The 16385-nt window shown below is 40.8% G+C and overlaps 12 non-coding genes across 12 annotated transcripts; 4 read left to right on the top strand and 8 right to left on the bottom strand.

The window, feature by feature from the left end:
* Positions 1-2494: 2494 nt before the first annotated feature.
* On the top strand, positions 2495-2565 carry TRNAG-GCC. Its single transcript has one exon. It is a non-coding gene; the product is annotated as a tRNA-Gly (tRNA).
* Positions 2566-2936: 371 nt separating this feature from the next.
* On the bottom strand, positions 2937-3009 carry TRNAK-CUU. Its single transcript has one exon. It is a non-coding gene; the product is annotated as a tRNA-Lys (tRNA).
* A 1140-nt stretch (positions 3010-4149) lies between these two features.
* Positions 4150-4221, bottom strand: TRNAE-CUC. Its single transcript has one exon. It is a non-coding gene; the product is annotated as a tRNA-Glu (tRNA).
* Positions 4222-5596: 1375 nt separating this feature from the next.
* TRNAG-GCC lies at positions 5597-5667 on the top strand. The gene has a single exon. It is a non-coding gene; the product is annotated as a tRNA-Gly (tRNA).
* A 375-nt stretch (positions 5668-6042) lies between these two features.
* On the bottom strand, positions 6043-6115 carry TRNAK-CUU. Its single transcript has one exon. It is a non-coding gene; the product is annotated as a tRNA-Lys (tRNA).
* A 1059-nt stretch (positions 6116-7174) lies between these two features.
* On the bottom strand, positions 7175-7246 carry TRNAE-CUC. The gene has a single exon. It is a non-coding gene; the product is annotated as a tRNA-Glu (tRNA).
* Positions 7247-11607: 4361 nt separating this feature from the next.
* On the top strand, positions 11608-11680 carry TRNAK-CUU. Its single transcript has one exon. It is a non-coding gene; the product is annotated as a tRNA-Lys (tRNA).
* A 374-nt stretch (positions 11681-12054) lies between these two features.
* On the bottom strand, positions 12055-12125 carry TRNAG-GCC. The gene has a single exon. It is a non-coding gene; the product is annotated as a tRNA-Gly (tRNA).
* A 1528-nt stretch (positions 12126-13653) lies between these two features.
* On the top strand, positions 13654-13725 carry TRNAE-CUC. Its single transcript has one exon. It is a non-coding gene; the product is annotated as a tRNA-Glu (tRNA).
* Positions 13726-14810: 1085 nt separating this feature from the next.
* On the bottom strand, positions 14811-14919 carry TRNAL-CAA. Its single transcript has 2 exons — positions 14882-14919; positions 14811-14856 (listed from the first exon to the last, which is right to left on the bottom strand). It is a non-coding gene; the product is annotated as a tRNA-Leu (tRNA).
* A 696-nt stretch (positions 14920-15615) lies between these two features.
* TRNAL-CAG lies at positions 15616-15698 on the bottom strand. The gene has a single exon. It is a non-coding gene; the product is annotated as a tRNA-Leu (tRNA).
* A 421-nt stretch (positions 15699-16119) lies between these two features.
* Positions 16120-16190, bottom strand: TRNAG-GCC. Its single transcript has one exon. It is a non-coding gene; the product is annotated as a tRNA-Gly (tRNA).
* Between the last annotated feature and the right edge of the window lie 195 nt (positions 16191-16385).

Genomic DNA, 16385 nt, shown 5'->3' with positions numbered 1-16385 from the left:
AGTTTTTTCTGCCCGTTGACTACTTTGGACCATGCCTGCAAGCTAAGTTGCTTTATTTAATCTAGGAGTCAGCTGGGGAGCTCCCAGAGCGTCCTGCTCTGTCTTTTCAAGCACCATCTTTTGCCGTGATTATTTTGTCACCTAAATTGGTTGTTCACGTTTATGATTATTTTGGGCACATTGGAGGGGTCCAGTGATGGTGTGCAGGCGGAGGTTATTATACCTTCACTAGTGTGTATAAAGCGCTGGAGAGATTCTCCTTTCGTTTATCCATCACACTGAGGACCCTCTCCTTCACTTGTTATCACAATTATATTATACTTGTCTTTGGATTAGTTTTGGTGCTTTAGGCAGAACGGGTCGCTCTGTGAGTTCATTAGACCCTTTACTGCGTTTTGTGGTTTCTATTTAGTATCTCTGGCAGTATTATTATCTTTGGAGTTTCTGGTTGATTATTTTATTGTTTTATTCTTTATTTATAATTTTCAAACATTTGACAACAATATCGGTCAAAAAGCAAAAATACAGTGAACTGAAACAATTTCATCGTAAAGGGTCAAAAACAGATGATCCCTACTTTTAGGATAATAACAGCTTATCAAAGTATGGTTAGTCCACAATGACAGAGAGCGGAGCTAAAAGAATTGACTGAGAAACATCATAAAGGTAACTAAAGAGAAAAAGAAATTAAAGACTTGGCTTGATAGTTCCAGAACCTTTTATCATTGAGCAGAATTATTGGATTCAATCCTCACGGTGATGATGTTATCTGACCTTTAGTAACAGTAATCTTAGATAATTGCTGCGGTTCGTAAAAAACATATCTATTCTGCTGATATACTAATACACATTTACAAGGGTAGCGCAGAACGAAAGTCGCTCCTAACTGCAAGGCCTGCAGTCTTAAAAGCAAAAACTGTTTTCTCCTTTTCTGGGTAGCCCTAGATACATCTGGGTACATTATAAGTCATAAAGGGAACCTCTCTATATCTGAAGAAAAGTTTTAGCAACCATTCCCTGTCCGAATCAATAGCAAAAGAAACAAGTAATGTTGCTGGTACCTGGACATCCATTTCCGACCTCTCCAGGAAATTAGTCAAGTCCAAACTGTCAGCAGAAAGATTCGGGAAGGGGTAAAACGCGGACCTCACGAACCTGACGGACCTCGCGGATCTAAACCCGTACGGCCTTAAAAATCTGAGGTCCGTGTCGGTCCGTGTCCGTGGCGCTTGTAGTTTCTGTCACTGACAGACCTTGATGAGATTTTTGCACTGACGGATCCGTCTCAGCATAGGAAGGGAAAAGTGTTAGGATCCGTCAGCGCTAAAAATCTCTTCAAGGTCTGTCAGAGCCAGAGGCTAGTGCTGGAGTTTGGAGACTTCTTTTCCATAACGCACGTCCAAAACCTATGTCCCCGCTCTCTTGGCTTCTGCTCTGCCGCTCCAGCACTAGTCTCTGGCTCTGACAGACCTTGAAGAGATTTTTAGCGCTGACGGATCCTAACACTTTTCCCTTCCTATGCTGAGACGGATCCGTCAGTGCAAAAATCTCATCAAGGTAAGGGCTCACAGCTAGCTTATCATTTCTATAAGCGCTGCTAGACTGCACAGCGATGTACATTAAAACATCCAAGAGGCAGTCAAGCTGCTCAATTATGTTATTAAATAGCAAGATTCTATTTCCAATTAGACATAAATTGCAACTACCAAGTAATAATAAAAAGAAAGACACAAAATATTGCATGCCTAGATAGTAACATAGTACATGACGGCAGATAAAGACGTGAACGGTCAAGAGTAAACCAAAGTACTGTAGAAGGCAAGTTTAGAGCCCTAACTTCAGTAGTCAGGATAACCCAGTGGTCTCTCTAAGGCACCAGACTCAAGAGCTTCCTCTCTTTCTAATTCTTACATTAAAAAAAGTATAAACCCCAACTGTGCTATTCAAACTCAGCTAAGCCTCTCCTTTTAGACGACCGTCCTAGAGGTATGAAAAGCAATTTGAATAAGTACTGACAGCCAACTTTTCCTGCCTCCCTGTCCACTAACCATTTGACTCTTTTGTGGATCCACTTCAGACATCATTTAGATTAATTGACTTTAAATCATTTTTATTAACTTTTCAAGTATAATTTACAGTCAAATAAAACAAACAAAGCAAGTAGCATTCAATGAAATAAGTCCCAGAATCAACACAAATAGATCAAAACAATTGTAGAAGAAAAGATCCCACCGACCAAAAAAAGTATTTTCCATGTGATAAACCAAATGGTCCTGAATTTTGCTACACAAATGAGTTATCCTACTAGTTTATGCTGGTTTATCGAATGATGTTACATTATCCAAGTACAAAGTGTATTAAGTCTCATTCCAAGGTATGGGTTATTGAATCCTGCTAAAGGCTAGAAAGACCAAAAATAGACAAAATCATCCCATGTGGGAACAACATTTCTTTCAGATATAGAAAATCTGGAGCTTTCAACTCAGGAACAAATGCATTGGTGGTTCAGTGGTAGAATTCTCGCCTGCCACGCGGGAGGCCCGGGTTTGATTCCCGGCCAATGCAACCCTTGCTTTTTAGTTCACTCTTTAAAATTCCCACAAATAATCGCAAAATCATAAACAGAGAGCAGAAAGAAGCATGATGTTTAAACAAACATGGTTGGGACAATGCTATTTCTGACTTGGGCAGCCTGAATAGGCTGCACAGCTCTTTATTTATTTTATAAATAAATGTTGTAATGGGCTCAATTATAGTTACATATATTTTAGGTTTTGATGAAGCATTCAGTATCCTGCTACGCTTTTTTAGATATTGATTTTGGGACTTATTTCATTGAATGATTCTTGCTTTATTTGTTTTTTTTTTTGACTGTAAGTTATATTTGAAAAGTTAATAAAAATAATTTAAATTACTAAGAGAAAATAATCCTCACTCGCCCAACGTGGGGCTCGAACCCACGACCCTGAGATTAAGAGTCTCATGCTCTACCGACTGAGCTAGCCGGGCAACTTTCGAATGGTGTTTAAAATATGAGCATTTTAAGGTTGATATATTTTTTTTCTTTTTTATTCTCTTTTTATCAATATACATTTATGTATAGCGCTGTGTAGTCTAGCAGCGCTTATAGAAATGATAAGCAAGTAGGAGTAAGGAGCCCTTACCCTGATAGGCTGCAAAATCAAATTACATCACCATTACCAAATTCTTGAATTACTTGTCAAGCTGGCCTAGCGCTGCGTCCTGGTTGCAGTGGCCCCTGGACGAATGGGTTCAAATCCCACTTCTCACAGCCTGAGCTCTTCTTGCGCACCATAATCTTAATCCTTTGCTAAATTTTATATTCAGATGTCCTTGAATTAATGTCCAGATTGCATTATGTTCTTTTTTTTAATCGAACTGCAATCTGCATTTTATCCCAGTTACTAGGCAGAGACATGATCTGATACACTTTTGAAAATTGAGGTTAGACGTCTCCAGTTTACCAGCCTGGACTTGCCTCTTTCCTTTCACTATAATTTGTCAGAGCATAATCAACAGCAATCACAAATCACTTGACAAAATGTGCATCTGTACAAAGCTGAATGATTACTAAATAATTTGCTCCTGGATGGGTTCCAACCCCGTCCATCTAGAGCGCCTACAAAAATCCAGTGAGGCACAATGAAGTCCTTTAAGCAGCTTTCACCCTTGTCAGTATTAAAAAAAAACTCTTAAAAACTCCCAGGTGCATCCTACGGTTTTTCTAACATTGTTATCAGTAAATTAGGTCCATTATTTCGTGTTCAATATATTAAGTGGTGCTTATATTCAGGACATTTCTTTCTGGGCTCATGAGTCCAAAGACGTTTTCCAAGTGCTTTCTGATAATGTCAGTAAGTTTAAAGAGAAGATCTAACTTGTTGCTTCTACCCCAGGTCCTTTGGCATGTTAGGCAAATGTGAGCACCACTACATTACAGAAACTCATCTAGAGGGCAATGCTGACAGTTTATTGGGCACTGGAATCCAAGAAATGTTGGTCCAAAGCTAATTTCAGCAAAGTGGTCTGAAATATTATTGATGCATTAAGATTAGCCAGACTGGGATGCCCAGTATACTGATTTCAAGAGTGACCAACCCAGGTTCCCAAGACCGAAAAAAAAGTACGTTCCCTGACCGGGAATCGAACCCGGGCCGCGGCGGTGAGAGCGCCGAATCCTAACCACTAGACCACCAGGGACTTTGGATTTGATCAATCCTTTTCCACTGCTGTTTCTACCCCTGTCTGCAGTTCTTTGTTTTTCTTTCATTGTAAATATATACAGGAGTGTTACATGGGATGATCACTTATTTCCCTCAATATTCCAGTTTATCACATTACCCCTCTCCTCCAATCACTTCATTGGCTCCCTGTCCATTTCCCAATACGGTTTAAACTCCTCTTGCTGACTTACAAGTGTGTTCACTCTGAAGGCCCCCCTCCCCCAATATCTCTCCTCACTTATCTCCCCCTGGTGATCTTTGTTCATGGGACAAGCCCCTCTTATCTGTGCCCTTCTCTTCCACTGCCAACTCCAGCCTGAATCAATACTCATGCTCCATCCCTGGCAGTCTTCAAATCCAAGTTAAAGGCCCACTTTTTTAAAAACTGCTTTCAACTCTTATGTCCCACTCACTGCTGTCAGATACCTATACCCACTATAATATCCCCAACCCTGAAAAGTCCTGTCTAAATTAGATTGTAAGCTCTTCTGAGTAGGGACTGTCTATTGTATGTTAAAATGTACATTTTAGAATTGGTTAGGAAGTTGCTTGATTGTTTTTTAATTGTTTATCAATATCTTACATCAAGGGTATAGCTACTGTTGAGCAAGCCTTTCCCTGCAAAAAGCCTAGAGTTGTCCATTTGTAGGAGCTGCTTCCGACCCAATATGTCTACTGAATTTTAATCTTTCAGTCATTTTACTGATAACGTCCAAGAGGCAATCAAGTTGCTAAATGATGTTATTAAATAGCAAGGTTCTATTTCCAATTGGACCTAAATTGAAACTACCAAGTAATATTAAAAAGAAAGACACAAAATATTGCATGCCTAGATAGTAACATAGTACATGAGGGCAGATAAAGACGTGAACGGTCAAGAGTAAACCAAAGTACTGTAGAAGACAAGTTTAGAGCCCTAACTTCAGTAGCCAGGATAACCCAGTGGTCTCTCTAAGGCACCAGACTCAAGAGCTTCCTCTCTTTCTAATTCTTACATAAAAAAAAAGTATAAACCCCAACTGTGCTATTCAAATTCAGCTAAGCCTCTCCTTTTAGAAGACCGTCCTGGAGGTATGAAAAGCAATTTGAATAAATAGATCAAAACAATTGTAGAAAAAACAATCCCACCGACCAAAAAAAGTATTTTTCATGTGATAAACCAAATGGCCCCGAATTTTGCTACACAAATGAGTTTATGCTGGTTTATCGAATGATGTTACATTTTCCAAGTACAAAGTGTATTAAGTCTCATTCCAAGCTATGGGTTATTAAAAATAGACAAAATCATCCCATGTAGTAACAACATTTCTTTCAGGTATAGAAAATCTGGAGCTTTTAGCTCAGAAACAAATGCATTGGTGGTTCAGTGGTAGAATTCTCGCCTGCCACGCGGGAGGCCCGGGTTCGATTCCCGGCCAATGCAACAATTGCTTTTTAGTTCACTCTTTAAAATTCCCACAAATAATCGCAAAATCATAAACAGAGAGCAGAAAGAAGCATGATTTTTAAACAAACATGGTTGGAACAATGCTGTTTCTGACTTGGGCAGCCTGAATGGGCTACATAGCTCTTTATTTAGTTTATTAAATACATGTTGTAATGGGCTCAAGTACAGTTACAGATATTTTAGGTTTTGATGAAGCATTCAGTATCCAGCTATGCTTTTTTAGATATTGATTTTGGGACTTATTTCATTGAATGATTCTTGCTTTATTTGTTGTTGTTTTTTTTTACTGTAAGTTATATTTGAAAAGTTAATAAAATTAATTTAAATTACTAAGAGAAAAGAATCCTAACTCGCCCAACGTGGGGCTCGAACCCACGACCCTGAGATTAAGAGTCTCATGCTCTACCGACTGAGCTAGCCGGGCAATTTTCTAACGAGGTTTAAAATATGAGCATATAATTATTTCAAGGTTGATATATTTTTTTCCTTTTTATTTTCTTTTTGTCAATATACATTTATGTATAGCCTGTGTAGTCTACCAGCGCTTATAGAAATGATAAGCAAGTAGGAGTAAGGAGCCCTTACCCTGATACGCTGTAAAATCAAATTACATCACCATTACCACATTCTTGAATTACTTAGGATGGCCTAGCGCTGCATCCTGGTTGCAGTGGCCCCTGGACGCATGGGTTCAAATCCCACTTCTCACAGACTGAGCTCTTTTTGTGCACTATAAACTTAATCCTTTGCTAAATTTTATATTCAGATGTCCTTGAATTAATGTCCAAATTGCATTATGTTCTTTTTTTAATCGAACTGCAATCTGCATTTTATCCCAGTTACTAGGCAGAGACATAATCTGATACACTTTTCCTTTCACTATAATTTGTCAGAGCATAATCAACAGCAATCACAAATCACTTGACAAAATGTGCATCTGTACAAATCTGAATGATTACTAAATAATTTGCTTCTGGATGGGTTCCAACCCCGTCCATCTAGAGCGCCTACAAAAATCCAGTGAGGCACAATGAGGTCCTTTAAGCAGCTTTCACCCTTGTCCGTATTAAAAACCTCTTTAAAACCCTGAGTTGCACGTTATGTTATCAGTAAATTAGGTCCATTATTTCGTGTTCAATATATTAAGTGGACATTTCTTTCTGGGCTCATGAGTCCAAAGACGTTTTCCAAGTGCTTTCTGATAATGTCAGTAAGTTTAAAGAGAAGATCTAACTTGTTGCTTCTACCCCAGGTCCTTTGGCATGTTAAGCAAATGTGAGCACCACTACATTACAGAAACTCACCTAGAGGGCAACGCTGGCAGTTTATTGGGCACTGGAATCCAAAAAATGTTGGTCCAAAGTTAATTTCAGCAAAGTGGTCTGAAATATTATTGATGCATTAAGATTAGCCAGACTGGGAGTCCAGTATATTGATTCTAAGAGTGAGCAACCCAGGTCCCAAGACCGAAAAAAAAAGTACGTTCCCTGACCGGGAATCGAACCCGGGCCGCGGCGGTGAGAGCGCCGAATCCTAACCACTAGACCACCAGGGACTCTGGATTTTGTCAATCCTTTTCCACTGCTGCTTCTACCCTTGTCTGCAGTTCTTTGTTTTTCTTTCATTGTAAATACATACAAGAGTGTTACATGGGATGATCACTTCCAAAAGGCCTTTGACAAGGTACCCCATGAGCGGCTACTTAGGAAGCTGTGGAACCACGGGGTGGAAGGGGACGTACACAGATGGGTCATAAGAAGTTGCCTCCGCTGAGGCAGACCAGAGGTCCATCTCGCCCAGCGGTCCGCTCCTGCGGCGGCCCATCAGGCCTATTGCCTGAGCATGGTCTATTTCTATAACCTACCTCTACTCCTATCCCTATAACCTACCTCTACTCCTATCTGTACCCCTCAATCCTTTTGTCCTCTAGGAACCTATCCAAGCCTTCTTTGAAGCCCTGTAACGTGCTTCTGCCTACCACAGCCTCCGTAAGCGCATTCCATGTATCCACCACCCTCTGGGTGAAAAAGAACTTCCTAGCGTTTGTTCTAAACCTGTCCCCTTTCAATTTCTCCGAGTGCCCCCTTGTACTTGTGGTTCCCCATAATTTGAAAAATCTGTCCCTGTCTACTTTTTCTATGCCCTTCAGGATCTTGAAGGTTTCTATCATGTCTCCTCTAAGTCTCCGCTTCTCCAGGGAGAACACTGGTTGGCAGGCAGAAGACAGAGGGTTAGAGTGAAGGGTCACTACTCAGGCTGGAGGAAGGTCACAAGCGGAGTTCCGCAGGGGTCTGTACTCGGACCGCTGCTGTTCAATGTATTTATTAATGACCTGGAAACGGGGACGAAATGTGAAGTTATAAAATTTGCGGATGACACCAAACTCTGTACAAGGGTTAGAACTACAGTAGAGTGTGAGGACCTACAAAGGGACCTAAACAAACTGGAGGAGTGGGCGAATAAATGGCAGATGAACTTCAATGTAGGGAAATGCAAGGTCATGCATATAGGGAGAAAGAACCCGATGTTCAGCTACCAAATGGGGGGATTAGTATTAGAGGGAAGTAACCCTGAAAGAGATTTGGGTGTACTGGTGGATACAACAATGAAGTCAACGGCACAATGTGCAGCAACCGCGAAGAAGGCAAACAGAATGTTGGGTATTATTAAGAAGGGTATTACGACCAGAACAAAAGAAGTCATCCTGCCGTTGTATCGGGCAATGGTGCGCCCGCATCTGGAGTACTGTGTTCAGTATTGGTCACCGTACCTTAAGAAGGATATGGCAATACTTGAGAGGGTCCAGAGGAGAGCGACACGAATGATTTACCGGCATGGCTTACCAGACAGGTGAGGGTAGCCATAAAAGAAAAGAAGGACTCTTTCAAAAAATGGAAACACATGAAAACAACCAAAGCATGGAAAATACATAAAGATGATCAAAAGAAATGTCACAAGGCGGTGAGGGATGCCAAAAAGGACTATGAGGAAAAAATAGCGCAAGAAGCCAAAAACTTCAAACCCTTCTTTAGATACGTGAAAGGGAAAAAACCCGCAAAAGAGGCGGTGGGACCCCTGGACGACCAGGGAAGGAAAGGGTACATCAAGGAAGATAAACAAATTGCTGACAAACTAAATTCCTTCTTTGCGTCCGTCTTTACGGAGGAGGATACCGCTAAAATACCAGAAGCAGTGAAAGTGTTTAGTGGAGTAATAGAAGACAGCCTCACCACAGTTGAAGTGGAGTTGGACCAGATATACTACCAGATAGACAAACTTAAAAGTGACAAATCCCCTGGACCGGATGGAATTCACCCGAGAGTTTTAAAGGAATTGAAGGTTGAAATCGGAGAGCTATTGCAGAAACTTGCCAATCTGACAATCAGAACTGGACAGATACCAGAAGACTGGAAGATAGCGAATGTCACGCCAATTTTCAAAAAAGGATCGAGAGGGGAACCGGGCAACTACAGACCTGTGAGTCTTACGTCTGTCTCTGGAAAGATGGTTGAAGCACTGATCAAGGATAGCATAGTCCGGCACCTAGATACACACGACTTGATGAAACCCAGTCAACATGGGTTCAGGAAAGGGAAATCATGTTTGACGAATTTACTTCAATTTTTCGAGACCGTGAACAAGCAAATTGATAGTGGAATGCCGGTGGACATAATATATTTGGACTTCCAGAAAGCATTCGACAAAGTTCCACATGAAAGGCTTCTCAGGAAACTACAAAGCCATGGAATAGAGGGAGATATACAAAGGTGGATAGGCAAATGGTTGGAAAACAGAAAGCAGAGAGTGGGCATAAATGGAAAGTTCTCAGACTGGGAGAAAGTGACTAGTGGTGTGCCCCAGGGCTCCGTGCTTGGGCCGATCCTATTTAATATTTATATCAATGACCTGGAAGACGGAATATCCAGTGAGATCATTAAGTTTGCAGACGACACAAAGCTATGCCGGGCAATCAGATCGCAGGAGGATAGCGAGGAACTCCAGAGCGACTTGTATCAGTTAGAGAAATGGGCAGATCAATGGCAGATGAAGTTCAACGTGGAGAAATGCAAAGTAATGCATTTAGGTAGTAAGAATAAGGAATACGAGTATAGAATGTCAGGCGCAACTCTGGGTAAGAGCGAACAAGAAAAGGACCTGGGTGTACTGATAGATAGGACCCTGAAGCCGTCGGCACAATGCGCGGCAGCGGCAAAGAAAGCAAACAGAATGTTAGGCATGATAAAGAAAGGAATCACGAGTAGATCGGAGAAAGTCATAATACCGCTTTATAGAGCAATGGTCAGACCACACTTGGAATACTGTGTCCAACATTGGTCTCCCAACCTAAAGAAGGATATAAAACTGTTAGAGAGGGTGCAGAGACGAGCAACGAAGTTAATAAGAGGTATGGAGAACTTGGAATATGAGGAACGACTCAAGAAACTAGGACTGTTCTCCCTTGAGAAGAGAAGGCTGCGAGGGGACATGATCGAGACGTTCAAAATGCTGAAAGGCATCGATAAAATAGAGCAGGAAAATAAATTATTTACATTGTCCAACGCGACATGGACAAGAGGACATGGTTTGAAGCTAAGGGGGGACAAGTCCAGGACAAATGTCAGGAAGTTCTGTTTTACGCAGCGAGTGGTAGACGCCTGGAATGCTCTCCCAAAGGAGGTTATCAAGGAATCCACTGTGCTGGGATTCAAAGGCAAATTAGATGCACATCTCCTTATGAGAGGCATAGAGGGATATGGGTGACTAAAACTACATCAGGTGTATACCTGACTGGGCCTCCGCGTGTGCGGATCGCCGGACTTGATGGACCATGGGTCTGATCCGGAGATGGCAGTTCTTATGTTCTTATGTTCTTATGATTTAAGGGCATGGAAAACCTTTCATACACTGAAAGATTGGAGAGACTGGGGCTCTTCTCCCTGGAAAAGCGGAGACTCAGAGGAGACATGATAGAGACCTACAAGATCATGAAGGGCATAGAGAGAGTAGAGAGGAATAGATTCTTCAAACTTTCAAAACATATAAGAACAAGAGGGCATTCGGAAAAATTGGAAGGGGACAGATTCAAAACAAATGCTAGGGAGTTTTTCTTTACCCAGCGTGTGGTGGACACCTGAAATGCGCTTCCAGAGGACATAATAGGACAGAGTACGGGACTGGAGTTCAAGAAAGGATTGGACAATTTCCTGCTGGAAAAAGGGATAGAGGGGTCTAGATAGGGGGCTACTGCGCAGATCCTGGAGCTGTTGGGCCACCGTGTGAGCGGACAGCTGGGCACGATGGAGCTCGGGTCTGACCTAGTGGAGGCATTGCTTATGTTCTTATTTTCCTCAATACTTCAGCTTATCACATTACCCCTCTCCTCCAGTTGCTTCATTGGCTCCCTGTCCATTTCCCAAACTAATCTTGCTGACTTACAAGTGTGTTCACTCTGAAGGCTCCCCTCCCCCAATATCTCTCCTCACTTATCTCCCCCTGGTGATCTTTGCTCATCGGGCAAGCCCCTCTTATCTGTGCCCTTCTCTTCCACTGTCAACTCCTGCCTGAATCAATACTCATGCTCCATCCCTGGCAGTGTTCAAATCCAAGTTAAAGGCCCACTTTTTTTGAAACTGCTTTCAACTCTTATGTCCCACTCACTGCTATCAGATACCTATACCCACTATAATATCCCCAACCCTGAAAAGTCCTGTCTAAATTAGATTGTAAGCTCTTCAGAGCAGGGACTGTCTATTGTATGTTAAAATGTACATTTTAGAATTGGTTAGGAAGTTGCTTGATTGGTTTTTAATTGTTTATCAATATCTTACATCAAGGGTATAGCTACTGTTGAGCAAGCCTTTCCCTGCAAAAAGCCCAGAGTTGTCCATTTGTAGGAGCTGATTCCCTTGGAAAATTGCCCGGCTAGCTCAGTCGATAGAGCATGAGACTCTTAATCTCAGGGTCGTGGGCTCGAGCCCCACGTTGGGCGAGTTTAGGATTCTTTTCTCTTAGTAATTTAAATTATTTTTATTAACTTTTCAAATATAACTTACAGTAAAAAAAAACCAACAAATAAAGCAAGAATCATTCAATGAAATAAGTCCCAAAATCAATATCTAAAAAAGCGTAGCTGGATACTGAATGCTTCATCAAAACCTAAAATATCTGTAACTATAATTGAGCCCATTACAACATTTATTTAATAAACTAAATAAAGAGCTATGCAGCCCATTCAGGCTGCCCAAGTCAGAAACAGCATTGTCCCAACCATGTTTGTTTAAAAATCATGCTTCTTTCTGCTCTCTGTTTATGATTTTGTGATTATTTGTTGGAATTTTAAAGAGTGAACTAAAAAGCAATTTTTGCATTGGCCGGGAATCGAACCCGGGCCTCCCGCGTGGCAGGCGAGAATTCTACCACTGAACCACCAATGCATTTGTTTCTGAGCTAAAAGCTCCAGATTTTCTATACCTGAAAGAAATGTTGTTCCCACATGGGATGATTTTGTCTATTTTTAATAACCCATAGCTTGGAATGAGACTTAATACACTTTGTACTTGGAAAATGTAACATCATTCAATAAACCAGCATAAACTAGTAGGATAACTCATTTGTGTAGCAAAATTCGGGACCATTTGGTTTATCACATGGAAAATACTTTTTTGGGTCGGGTGGGATTGTTTCTTCTACAATTGTTTTGATCTATTTGTGTTGATTCTGGGACTTATTTCATTGAATGCTTCTTGCTTTGTTTTATTTGACTGTAAATTATACTTGAAAAGTTAATAAAAATGATTAAAGTAAATTAATCTAAATGGTGTCTGAAGTGTATCCACAAAAGAGTCAAATGGTTAGTGGGCAAGGAGGCAGGAAAAGTTGGCTGTCAGTACTTATTCAAATTGCTTTTCATACCTCCAGGACGGTCTTCTAAAAGGAGAGGCTTAGCTGAGTTTGAATAGCACAGTTGGGGTTTATACTTTTTTTAATGTAAGAATTAGAAAGAGAGGAAGCTCTTAAGTCTGGTGCCTTAGAGGGACCACTGGGTTATCATGACTACTGAAGTTAGGGCTCTAAACTTGCCTTCGACAGTACTTTGGTTTACTCTTGACCGGTCACGTCTTTATCTGCCCTCATGTACTATGTTACTATCTAGGCATGCAATATTTTGTGTCTTTCTTTTTAATATTACTTGGTAGTTGCAATTTAGGTCAAATTGGAAATAGAATCTTGCTATTTAATAACATCATTTAGCAGCTTGATAGCCTCTTGGACTGAAAGATTAAAATTCAGTAGACATATTGGGTCGGAAGCAGCTCCTACAAATGGACAACTCTGGGCTTTTTGCAGGGAAAGGCTTGCTCAACAGTAGCTATACCCTTGATGTAAGATATTGATAAACAATTAAAAACCAATCAAGCAACTTCCTAACCAATTCTAAAATGTACATTTTAACATACAATAGACAGTCCCTGCTCTGAAGAGCTTACAATCTAATTTAGACAGGACTTTTCAGGGTTGGGGATATTATAGTGGGTATAGGTATCTGATAGCAGTGAGTGGGACATAAGAGTTGAAAGCAGTTTCAAAAAAAGTGGGCCTTTAACTTGGATTTGAAGACTGCCAGGGATGGAGCATGAGTATTGATTCAGGCTGGAGTTGACAGTGGAAGAGAAGGGCACAGATAAGAGGGGGCTTGCCCGATGAACAAAGATCACCAGGGGGAGATAAGTGAGGAGAGATATTGGGGGAGAGGGGCCTTCAGAGTGAACACACTTGTAAGTCAGCAAGAGGAGTTTAAACTGTATTGGGAAATGGACAGGGAGCCAATGAAGCGGCTGGAGGAGAGGGGTATTGTGATAAGCTGAAATATGCATTTACAACTTACAATGAAAGAAAAACAAAGAACTGCAGACAGGGGTAGAAGCAGCAGTGGAAAAGGATTGATGAAAGGTCTGTATAGATTCCCTGGTGGTCTAGTGGTTAGGATTCGGCGCTCTCACCGCCGCGGCCCGGGTTCGATTCCCGGTCAGGGAACGTACATTTTTTTCGGTCTTGGGACCTGGGTTGCTCACTCTTGAAATCAGTATACTGGGCATCCCAGTCTGGCTAATCTTAATGCATCAATAATATTTCAGACCACTTTGCTGAAATTAGCTTTGGACCAACATTTCTTGGATTCCAGTGCCCAATAAACTGTCAGCATTGCCCTCTAGATGAGTTTCTGTAATGTAGTGGTACTCACATTTGCCTAACATGCCAAAGGACCTGGGGTAGAAGCAACAAGTTAGATCTTCTCTTTAAACTTACTGACATTATCAGAAAGCACTTGGAAAACGTCTTTGGACTCATGAGCCCAGAAAGAAATGTCCTGAATATAAGCACCACTTAATATATTGAACACGAAATAATGGACCTAATTTACTGATAACAATGTTAGAAAAACCATAACGTGCACCTGAGTTTTAATACTGCTTAAAGGACTTCATTGTGCCTCACTGGATTTTTGCAGGCGCTCTAGATGGATGGGATTAGGAGACCAATCAGGAGGCTGCAAACAGCTTGAGCGCCCGCCCACTTTCCCAGGAAATGACGGACCCTAACCAGCCTATTCTCCCCTCCCTCTATGATGGATCCCCATTGCCCTTTGTATGCTGTTCGTTTGTGTTCTGGAGTGCAGGAGCAATGGGATTGTCTCCTGCTGCGAAACTCTCTTGGTTTTAAAACCACATCTGAGCTTTTTCTTTCCTGCAGAGCTGCTGTACTCATTCATTTGCAGCTGCTTTTTCTTGCGCGATTTTAACAGTAATCATACATAGCTCTAAATATTTTCAAGGAGTATATGAACAAAGAAGTGAGAAATAAACGTGAGTTTCTCTTTGAGCTGAAATCCCTGCTCTTTCAAATGAATTCACATGAAGTGTTTCCAAAAGAGAGTGGATAGTTAGGGGAAAACAGTTGGCTTTCACTATTTTTTATTCCACATCTACTTAAACTGTCTTTGATATGTTTTAAAGATCTGTAGGTCTTCTAAAGTTTGAAGCTAAGCAGTATTTGAATAGTGCAGTTCAGGTAATTACAAAAGTAATAATTAGGAAAAAAAAAAAAAAAAAAAAGGAATCTGTCAGAAGTGGGATTTGAACCCACGCCTCCATCTGGAGACTAGAACACCCTATGTAGGGAAGAGATAGCTCTTGAGTCTAGCGCCTTAGACCACTCGGCCATCCTGACAGCTGTGTTGGGTTGTGTCAGAAACAGTCCCAAATTCAGGAGCGTGGTGCTGCATTGTATTGCAATGATAGTCAGTCACACCAAGGATACATTATGGACTGAAATATTCTTTTCCTTCTATAAGTATTCTGATTGTAAATCTTGGATGGCTCAGATGATAAGAATCTGGATCCAAGTCCCTGTTCAAGCGATAAAGCTTTTTCCCAATCTAGGAAATTGGAAGATTAAAGCTTTTTCCCAATAACAGTGGAAGGATTTCATGTTTCTTGGTACCTGTTAAAAAAAGATGTAGTAGCAATTCTATTGTGGGTTGAAACCCCACATAGTGGGGAACAAAAAAAAAACTGCCTGATAGGTGCACCTTCAGGTTGCCATGCATTTGTATATCATTCAGCTTTGAACAGATGCACATTTTTAAGTTGTCAAGTGATTTGTGATTGCTGTCGATTAAGCTCCGAGACGATTAACCTCAATTTTCCAAAAGGGCATCAGATAATAATGTCTCTGCCTAGTACCAGGAAAAAGCAGATTGCAGTTCGATTTAAAGAAGAACATAAATATAAATAAATAAATAAATAAAAAGAAGAACATAATGCAATCTGGACATAATTTCAAGGGCATTGTAAAAGGACGTCTGAATATGGAATTTAGCAAAGGATTTAAGATGATGATGCGGTGGACCTGAAAAAATCAATTTGTCAGAAGTGGGATTCGAACCCACGCCTCCAGAGGAGACTGCGCCCTGAACGCAGCGCCTTAGACCGCTCGGCCATCCTGACAAGTGATAATAACTTTTAGTAATGGTGGTAAAGGTGATGTATGTTCTTGCATAACTAGTAGGTCTTTTTCTTCATACAAAAATGCAGCTATTGGAGCTCTAAACCGTTTGTCTCTTTGTATTGATTGGAACTTCTCTGGCTGAAGGCTACTTAATTTTATAGTGCTACTGAGCAAATGCAGCACTCAAATGGTGAAGCGCATGTTTGTTATTCCTCTATAAAACATTGCAGACTAAATTTATAAAAGCAAACGGAAGAAAGAGGGAGAAAAAAAATTGTTAATCAAAACTGAAATATCCGTAGCTAAAGATCTAAATGTAAAGTTTGTTTCCAAAATCTTGTTCTATTTGTTTTTCAGTAGATGTTTTTAGTATATGTTTGGGCAATGAGTGGAGAGTTAAAAAAAAAAAAAAGCAGCTGTTGCATTGGCCGGGAATCGAACCCGGGCCTCCCGCGTGGCAGGCGAGAATTCTACCACTGAACCACCAATGCATTTCCGCTTAGCAAATTATTTCATTGCACTGTTTTAATCTACCTGTAACGTGTTCAACTTTCTGGCTCAAACTTTTATGTTTCCATTTTTTTCTGTAGATTTTCCAGACACTTGTTTAATAGCAATTTAATCGTATTTCCCCATCTTTGGAAAATTGTTTCTATCATATCACATTAAGTCAATAAATAGGCATC

The sequence above is a fragment of the Geotrypetes seraphini genome, chromosome 12 (genome assembly GCF_902459505.1).
Source record: "Geotrypetes seraphini chromosome 12, aGeoSer1.1, whole genome shotgun sequence".
Lineage (NCBI taxonomy): Eukaryota > Metazoa > Chordata > Amphibia > Gymnophiona > Dermophiidae > Geotrypetes > Geotrypetes seraphini.
This window is presented reverse-complemented; position numbering and strand designations above follow the sequence as displayed.